The 10279-nt window shown below is 41.8% G+C and overlaps 1 protein-coding gene across 2 annotated transcripts in view; it reads right to left on the bottom strand.

The window, feature by feature from the left end:
• Nucleotides 1-10279, bottom strand: part of LOC101641999 (epididymal secretory protein E3-beta-like) — a 26549-nt gene that overhangs the window by 4245 nt on the left and 12025 nt on the right. Inside the window, exon 1 of one of the 2 annotated variants that reach the window (XM_045287744.1) lies at nt 8889-8914. The exons of the other annotated variant lie outside the window; for it this stretch is intronic. The gene's annotated coding sequence lies outside the window, so the exon portion shown is untranslated. Of the gene's footprint in view, nt 1-8888; nt 8915-10279 lie in introns of those variants that run through there. 2 annotated transcript variants of the gene reach the window in all.

Genomic DNA, 10279 nt, shown 5'->3' with positions numbered 1-10279 from the left:
CGGTTCTAGACCCTACCGTGATAAATGAAATTCCGCGAAGTAGGATTCCTTATTTGTAAATCAAATATTTTCGTAGTTAGAGCATAGAGGACATGGAAAAACACCCTTTAGTCACCATTACACTCGTATTACCCAATTTGTTAAATGAAAAAGGGAAAATACAGTAAAACATTTTGGACGTTACAATTATCATTTATTATTTATCATATTATCTATGGCATCTAGTTTACAGTATTACATATTTCACATACAATATTATCATACATAGTTCTTACAAATACTGTCATCAATAGCCTATGAAATGACTTAAGGGATGTACTCTACCGGTGGGTTGCCGTCTTTTTCCTCTGAAGGAGCGGGTGTAGGCAGTGGGTGCTGTGACGCAAAAACCGCGATAGAGTGAAGTCGCGGAAGTCGAAGCGCGAAGTGGCGAGGGTTCACTGTACTTGTTTTGTGGTCTACATTCGGAGTCCTAAATCCACTTTGAGTCTCCACATGCGATCAGCCTTCATTCTGTTTATAGACTGAGCTATAAAAGGCTTTGCCCTCAGGCAGGGGTCCAAAGCGGATTGCTGCACCGCCCTTACCCGGCCTAGGAAGGACAGTCTCCCCGGAAGAGACCTGCTCTTGATGTGGCAGTCGGGCCACGAGGACTTTATGGTCCCGAATCAGAGTGGTCAAGGTGGCTGGAGGGTCCGCTCCTGAGTTTTTCTGATCTGCAATAGTGTATGTAGCCCCGTCATGGTCATGGTCCCTTTACTGCTTCTGTTGTCTCTCCTGGGACTGATGAATGGATCCCGTCAATCATGAATTTATGATTAATTTCTTTTGTGTTCCACTAGCTACGTCACCATGGATACCATTTGGTCTCTGGTGATTGATCAGTAAATTCTTCTCATCTCTGGCTCTTTGGGTATCAGAGAAGATTAAAAAGGAATTCTGATGATTGGGTTTGGATGAATTGAGAGATGACATTGAGAAAATAGGAAAAAGGTCAAGATGTAGCTATCCGAAGATTCAGACCAGGGATCAATTCCCAGCTCCTGTGACACATCGGTCAGTGGAGACTTGTGCATTTCCATGATGCTGAACAGGTTTCAGCATCACCCTCAAACCATTGTCTTGCTTGAATCCATGGTTGCAGCCACTGTCTGTCTTCCTCTTTTTCATTGGCCCGCTATTTGACCACACATGATGTCCTTCTCCAGGGACTGGTCCCTTGTGATAACATATTTAAAATACTTGAAATGAAGTCTTGCCAGCCTTGGATTTGAAGGAGTATTCTAGTTTAGTATAGTGAAAGAAAATTCGTTTTGACCTTAACTGAATGATTGCATTAACTCGGTACTTAATGAGCCAAGCAAGTCCTTCCTGATCTACTTGCCCGGGAAACTTCTCAGCTGCAGATATTTCCTTCACAGGCTCCTGTTATCTGGCTCTGTTAATTCCTGGAAACCCTCAAACTGAGAAGCAATTTATCTCTCTGATTAAGTAGGAATGTGAAGAAAATACACGCTCAAAGGGGATGGAATCTTGACACAATTGTCTTTTATATAAAGTGGACCAAATAAATATATTATTATGACAGAGGAGCAATGAAAGAGAATTGTTTGAAAAGGCCTTGGGACTGGTCTTTTCTGAAATGTCCCAGACCATTGAAAGCGTTTCGATTCACAAGATGTTTGAGGGCAATGAGATCCAGGTACCAAGTTGAATTTTCATATACTCCTGAGATAACTGGCTAAAAAGATATAAACTTCCACCATTGAGGTCTTATGATCCCATCTGAAAGCTATGAAACTGTGATGGAGAAATCCTGTATAGTGAAGGAAAATTCACTGAAACCTATCACTGTAACTTCTAGATGGTTATACTGAATTATCTAATAGAAGCCTGTACTCTATCCCTAATCCAACACTTTTTGTGAACTCAACCAAAAGAGAACCAACCAAATGGCTGTATTATAGTTTCTTTGTTTCATGGACTAAGTATGTCTCTGTGTGAGAAAATTTTTGTTGGATCAGTTCTCACTTGTGTAGACTGGTGTTTTCCTGCATCTGGATGTAACCTCCCCTCTCCCCTTATTTTCTGAATAAATTCTCTTAAATTCAATTTTCACCTCTGAGGGAATTCTTGATGACAGCTTGACTCGAATACTTAGGAACACTTGATGGCCTTGAGAGGTGTGATAAAATTGTAGATGTTCTTATTAATAATGTCATAGTCAACCAGAGATAAATGGGACACACAAATCTCCAAATAAATTAAACTGAAAATAAATAGGAGACAATATGGTTTCCATTAGGCTTTGGGTAAATTTCTGAATTTCCAGGAGATTCATTTAGGCAGAAATACACTTATATCCTTAAATGTTTTTCCATCGCCCAAGTCTAGCACCCCTTTCCCCCATTTGTCCCCCACCTCACTCTGGCTTGCTCAGGTCAAATATTTAGGAAAGTAAGGAAACAATATGACTACAGATTTTCTCATGAAATAAACTACGGAAAGAAGACTCCCAAGTGACCATGGAGGTCATTCAAAATACCGCTCTCAAACTTAATTAAAAACCAAAACCAAAACTTGTTAGACCTGTGTATGTTCATTTGTAGAATTAAGATAGTTCAATACATGAGATCCAGAAACAGTAATGGGAGTAATGATTCCCTGAGGGTACAGGAAGAGGGGTTGGTGAAGGGGGAAAGAGGAGGGGAAGGGAAATTGATAACAACGATGACCCCACTCAAGGAGAACAACTAACAGAATTGTAGATGGATGGATACATCGGTGGTGTAAGATACAGCAAAAAATAATAACAATATATAATATGAGTTCCTGGGGGAAGAGGGAGGGAGGGAGGGATGGAAGGGATAAAGGGGATCTGATATCAAAAAGTTCAAGAAGAATGAAAATGTTCTGAAAATGATGGTGACAGCAATAGTACAACTATGCTTGATCTAAATTCTAATGGGTTGTTGTAATATCTGTAAGAGCTCCCAATAAAATGATTTTTTTTAAAAGACCTGAGCTTAAAATATTTCAGTTATACGATCTAGATTATGAAAGGAAGATGAGGAACAGTAAGCTCACCAAAATAGACCTGGTACATTAAGCACATTTGCATTTGATCTATCAGGAACCATACAGGAGAACTTGCAGTACCCAGTGGAAATGTTCAAATTTCTATTTCAGATTCAATCATGAAACAATCTTAAAGTCTTCGCTATATTACAATGAAAGCGGAAAGGGCACTTTCTTGAAAAGGAAGACAATGCCGAGCCCCGGGACACAAGTCAGCAAGTACACGTGGAGAGCATAGGGGCAGGAGGAGAAGAGAAATCCCATCGTGAGTGGAAGTTTGTGTTGGTAGCTGCCTCTATTCCAGTCGTTGGATCACTGTGCTGGTGCGTTAAGACCGTGAAAAATAAGCACATATTTAACACAGGTTTGAACCAAACCAAACCACTGTCATGCGGTTTCAAAACATGAATTGTGGGGCTTTCTTCTTGCCGAAAGAGTTAACAGTCTCAGAAACCCACACAGGCAGTTCCACCCTGTCCTGTAGGGTGGCTACGAGTCACCGTCAACTCAGTGTTGGGGCGGTTTGGTTTGCTTATTATTTTTTTGGTTGACTGATTGGAAAAAGGCATTCATTCCCATCTGATTCCAAAGCTTGTGCTCATTCCATCATGTTTTACTGCCTTCCTCATCCTACTTCCCCGGTACTCAGTATATTCAAGATGTTTATCTCAGAATTGGTCTTTTCTGCATAAGAGGAGTGGGGAGTGCGGGAGAGCTCGCTAGCAGCCCTGACTAGCTAGATGCTGCCATCTGGCTGTCACTCCTGGAATTGATATAAAGTGTAAATCCACTTGGCCCTTGGCAGTATTTCAGGGATGACCCCGTAGAGGGAAGAGAAACTATCCCTTACTCAACAAGAAGTGAGCAAACCAAAACAACTAGGGCAAAATTTCAAGTCCGATACACTCATCTCTGCGCGTGCGGTTTAAACCCTGTCCTCTGAGGGATCGCAGATGGACACTACTGTCTTGTTTTCAGAGTTGTTGCGTCATAATGGTGGAGCACACTGTGAGAGGGGATCAGGGCCTCGAACCCGTTTCACCCCGTTCAGTTGTGACGGTTGAAGTGAAACTAGAAACAACTCACATTTGTGAAACATGAGTGTGCCGGCCCAATAAGTGCAATGGGGGAAATTGCAGGTTGACCACCTGACAGAAGCTTAATGGTACTTTTAGAAAATGACAGCAGCCTGCGTGTAGCATAAAAACCAAGTCTCTTGATTGGCAGAGTCTGAAATAATGGTGCCCAGCTCAAAGATGGCAGCCAACTTGTGTGCTGCTCTCCACAGTCCTGGCAACAATCCAGTTTCTCCACATCAGGCTTCAGAAAGGACTCACGGTACCTCTTCTGACCCTCCCATTTCAGGGCTCTAATCCCTAATGTTTTCCATTCCAATTGCCTTGGACAGAACTGAAATGACTAATGAGACACCTGCAATGGATCCCACCCAAAGCCTGACCTTTGGTAACGGACACTCTCAAACATAGCTATCACTTTTCTTCTACCTGGGGTAGAACATATATAGGGAAAACGTCGCCAATGGCAACCACGTGTATGTGTATAATTAATTCAAGGACATTCATTATGTTCACCATGCATTACAACCATTACCGCTAAGCAGTCACAAATTTGTTTGCTCTCCTTAAAAGAAAGTTGTGTTAGTCTGGATACTTTAGAGAAACAAATCCACAGAAACTCATGTATAAGAGAGAGTTTTATATATAGGGTAAGTGCACATCAAGAAAACATCTCAACCCAGCGCTGCCCAAGCCCACAAGTCCAACATTAACCCATATAGCCAACACCAATCCACAAAGTCCTCCTCCATCTCACAAAACACACACTATGATGCGGACTGCAGGAGGAAAGCCGAGTCAGTGAATGTGTAAGTATCTCAGTGCTGGCAGGGGCCTCCACACGGCTGCTCCAGCACCCAGGGCTGCATCTGGGTAGGTCCACGTGGCTTCTCCTTGGGGATGTCTTGCAGGAAGTGAGCCTTGCCAGCTGAAGCAGGGAACTGGCTAAGGCAGTTGCACCCTGGTCTGATCATCACAAAGCAAGAGACCCGAGAACTCGAAAGGCGAGGCTCACCGAGCCATTTATCTCTCTGCCCTTCAATTAACTCCACACGTGTTTATCAGCCAGGTTGGCACAATAAACTTTAACTCAAAAGTCATAAATTAGCACTCCCTCCTGTGAAATAAATCAAGTCCAGCTTACAAATCTAATGGGTTTGAGAGGGGTACGATCTGCAATGAGAAAAGTTATCGATAAGAGATACAGAGGGATAGCCAAAGTTGGAGCACAGGGGTCCCTGAAGCATAGACACTTCAGGACCTGGGACTTTAGTCAAGGCAGCTTGATCTACACTCCCGGCAGGTAGCCTACATCTCATGACAGGTTCACACAAATTATTGGAGGGCATACAAAAAAGCACTAACACATCAGCCAAGCTGTTCACAGACAGGAGGAGAGGAAGAAGTAAGGACCAGGGCTTTGAACCACAGAAGGTGCTGGTCCTGTCCCATTTGTCTAAGGAGCAAACCACTTGGCCCCCACAATTTCCCAGTTTTCTTTTCCCACTAGCCCTGCTAACCACGAATAGATTTTTGTCTGTATGCACTTGCATGCTTGAGATATTTCATGCAAGTGGAATCACAGTATTTGTTCTTTTGTGACTGTCTTATCTCCTCCGCATAATGTTTTCAAAGTGCATTCATGTTGTTGCATGCATATGAACACCATGACTTTTTACAATATCATATTCCATAGTATTATAAAATTAAATGTGAAATCTCTTTTGACAATCTTTTACATTAGATGAAGAATTGGGAAGAGAACAGGGCAGTTTGATAATCTTGTAATTGATTAAATAGATGTACAAAAGTGTGGTGTTGAATGAGTAATGGCGGTGTGCGTGGGTTTGGCACTTTCCATTTCAAGCCATTAGGTTTAGGACACACTCTAAACAGAGAGAGTCTCATTAATAGAACAAAGAAAATCATATTCCCAAATGGGATCACAGTCAATTCCAATTTATAGCAACCCCATGTGTGCAGTGTAGAACTGCTCCAGTGACCTCTCAGGAAGTAGATCACCAGGCCTTACGTCTGGGATGCCTCCGAGTTTGAGCACCCAACTGTTTGGCCAGCAGTCAAGCACTTACCTGCTCTCACTGTTCAGGGACTTCCATTCACAAGTACGCTGTTGTTGGGGGCCATCAAGTTGGTTCTGACTAACAGTGACCCTGTGCACAACAGAACGAAGCTCTGCTGGGTCCTCTGCCAGCCTCACAATTGTTATGGTTGAGCCCAATGTTGCAGCCAGTGTCAATCCATCTTCTTGGCGGTCTTCCTCTTGTTCTCTGATGCTCCACTTCACGAAGCATGATGTCCTTTACAGGAACTGGTCTCTCCTGATTACACGTACAAGTAGATGAAACAAAGTCTGGTCATTCTCTCTTCCAAGGAGCCTTCTAACTGCACTTCTTACAAGATAGATTTGTTTGTTCTCCTGGCAGTCCGTGGTACTTTCAATATTCTTCGACAGTACTATAATTCAGATGCATCCCTTCTTCTTCAAGCTTCCTTACTGACTATCCAACATTCACACGCACAAGAGGTGATTGAAAATACCATGACTCGAGCCAGGCGTACCTTACTCTTCAAAGCGACATCCTTGCCCATAATGAAGGCTGTACACCTTGATCTTCATTATCCGGTGCTTCAAGTCCTCCACACTTTCAGAAAGAAAGGCTGTGTCACCTGCATATTGAAAATTGTTGTTAAGCCTTCTTCCAATCCTGATTCCATTTTCTTCTTTATAGATTCCAGCTTTTGGGATTATTTGCTTAGTATAGAGATCACATAAGTATGGTGAAAGGATACAACCCTGATGCATACTTTCCTTGATTTTAAACCACACCATATTTCCTTGTGCTGTTTGAATGACTGCCTCTTGGTCCATGCACAGGTTCCACATAAACACAATAAAGTGTTCTGCAATTCCCATTCTTCTTGATACTATCCGCAGTCTGTTTTTGTCCACACAGTTGAAGGTCTTTTACATAGTCAATAAATTACAAGTAAACCTCTTTCTGGTATTCTCGGCTTTGAGCCAAGACCCATCGAATGACAGCAATGATAACCCTTGTTTCACATCCTCTTCTGAATCTGGCATGAATTTCTAGCAGATTCTTGCTGAGGTATTGTTGTAACCATTGTTGAATGATCTTCAGCAAAATTTACTTGCATGTGATATTGATGAAATTGCTCTATAATTTGCACATTCTGTTGGGTCATCTTTCTTTGGAATGGGTAGAAATACAGATATCTTTCCATTTGTTGTCCAGGTAGTTACCTTCCAAATTTCTTGGCATAGACAAGTGGGTGCATCTAGTGTTTCACCCACTTGTTGAAATATTTCAGTTGGTATTCTGTCAATGCCTGGAGCCCTACTTTTTGCTAAATATCTCAGAACAACCTGAACTTCTTCCTTGAGTGCTATTGGTTCTTGATCATATACGACCTCCTGAAATGGCTGAATGTTAACCAGTTCTTTTTGGTACGTTGACTCTGTATATTTCTGTATACAGGTAAAGAGGTTAAGATTTCAACATATATTTTGGGGGACCACAAGTCAATCCACAGTAGACAGATTAGATAGCTGATTAATAGCTACAGAGAGGATTTTGGAGCCCTAGTGGTGCTGTGGATCAGGTGTTGGGCTGCTATCCAATGAATCAACAATTCAAGTTCACCAGCCACTCCACTGGAGAAAGATGATCCAGTCTGCTTCTGTAAGGATTCACAGCCTAGGAAAGCCTATGGAGCAGAACTCTACTCTGTCCTGTAGTTTCACTATGAGTTGGAAGGGACTTAATAGCAGTTGGTTTTTTTGCTTTATAGTGAGAATTGGTGAACAGGATATGGGTTAGCACATACCAAGGATGCAACATATAGAGACAAAAAGCCACTATGAAGGAGAGGTTAAGAGAAATGAAGGACAGGGTATGAATGGGCTAATATATGCTTAATTCCATTTCCACAAACAGAAAGAAAATTAAAATAAAAGCAATATTTCAAAAGATAATAGCTGAGAATTTTCCAGAAGATAGATAATAAGAAATTAGAAGAAACAGCTGAAAAGTGTTTATTATTAATCAGAATGAGGAATGTATGAAGAATAAATCTAGAAAAATTGGAAGTCCTCAAAAATGAAATGAGATGTGTAAAGATGGATTGAGTTATAGTCCATTAATATGACCCTTTAGCTTTAATTCCTTACAATTATGGACTGTATACACTGTGGCTATAGTCCCATATTGGAAGGTATTCTCTACTACACTAATGGGCAAGTTTAGGGTAGGATTATGACCTGACCCTAATAGAGGCTAGAGAACTCTGGTAGTGTAGTGTTTATGCATTGGGTTGTGATCTGCAGTTCAAAGCCAGCAGCAGGACCACAAGAGAAAGACCATTAACAGTTGTAGTCTCCGAAATTCATAAAGGCAGATCTACCCTGTCCTACAGGATCACTACAGTTGAGTAGCGAGTGTGAACAAAGTGTGGCAGTTACATCATCTCCTGTCAACTTACAAAGGGGTGGAGTCTAGCCTGTCAATGAGATCATAGCCAATGAGGCCTCTGTATGGGCATAGCCTTCTCCTAAGGAGTCTGGGAATTCCTGTCTTCTTCCCTGGAAGGGGTGGGCCTCTCTCTTCTCTGCTTCTTCTTCCTATTGACAAGACACAGGGAGCTATGCTGATGGAATCAGAGACCTGGAGGTGGAGGAGCCACATGGAGACTCACATCAGCGCTGAGATGCTTCCATCACCACTGGATCCACAAGACTTTTCGCCCACTGGTCTGTGGTGTTTCTGCATTCAGCATCATTGGTGTGTTGCGTGAGTCTGAAGGTGAATTTATAGATTGGTATCTGACTAATGGGCTAATATATCGGACTTATGGACTTGATGTGGACTGGGCTGGGATTCTTTTTCAATATACAGTTCCCCTTTTAAATAAAGCTCTTTCATATACACATAAGAGTGTCTTCTTAGATTTGTTTCTCTAATATACCCGGAATAACATACAAAGCTCCACCCTTTGTTTCCTAGGGAGCATCTTTAAGATTCCCTTCCCCTCCACCTTAGTAGAGGTTGTGAACCAAGCCAGATCCTTGGTTTCATTGGGGGGAAACTTCAAGACTCCACCCTGATAGAGGGTGTATACACAGCCACGCACTTTGTTTCCTTGGGCATCTTTGACTCTACCTTAGTAGAGCAAAAACAGACTGCCACATATTTCGCCTGTGGAGTGGCTGGATTCAAACCTCCCACCTTTTAGCTAGCATTTGACCACTTGATCATGGCACCATCAGTGATTCTACCTGACATCCTCACAATTATATTTAATGATATGTGGGGGAAAGTATGAATTTCCACAGGGGGATTCTTTTCTCCTAATTTACACTTTTACATGGAAACCTTCCCTGGCTTTCTCTGATTGATTGAACCTTGGTCATATCATATGTTTGCCACAGGAAAAGCAAATTTTCTAGGGAAAATGATACATTTTTAAATTTCACTTAAAATATGTGAAATCACAAATGTAAGGAGGATGTTTAAAAGATGTTGGATAGTCACTACTATGGTAAATACTTGCAAGGAAGCTATTTCCAAAGCTCATGAGCAAGCCTCTATTGTGGTCTCTTTGTACTCTGTTCCTTGAAGAGCTCATAGATCTTGGAAGCTCTAATTCAATGGATAATTTCTTAATTGATCTCACACTGATCTATTAATCTACTCAACTCTAGGCACAAGAATGGCTGTGATACAATCCCAAGAACTGCTCAATGCTCATTCCAAATTTAGCCTATCAAAACCTTTGCATTTCATCACCTGTCTCCGGTTTCAGGCACAATTTCTATTATTTCTTTGCAAATGTCCTCCTGCTTCTTCAATGTATGAACTCTCAAGCGAAGCCTCTCTCCTTCCTTTTTATTGTCATTCCTATCTGAGTTCAGAGGACTCTTTCAGTCTACCTGTATCACCCATCTCCTTATTTCTAGTCCCACAGGCACCATAGCCAATCTCTGGTCTTCTCCAGACTCTGATTTCTCTTCCCGTGAAATCATTCTGCATACCTGTACCTGAGGAATTTGTTAGGTAGTTTAGCTTAGGGACTGGGGCATCCATTAT

This window comes from Echinops telfairi, unplaced genomic scaffold (genome assembly GCF_000313985.2).
Source record: "Echinops telfairi isolate 266 unplaced genomic scaffold, ASM31398v2 ScPeMD7_18;HRSCAF=68, whole genome shotgun sequence".
In the NCBI taxonomy this organism is placed as follows: Eukaryota; Metazoa; Chordata; class Mammalia; order Afrosoricida; family Tenrecidae; genus Echinops; species Echinops telfairi.
Note: the sequence above shows the minus strand (reverse complement) of the source record. Positions and strands in the feature narration are given on the sequence as shown.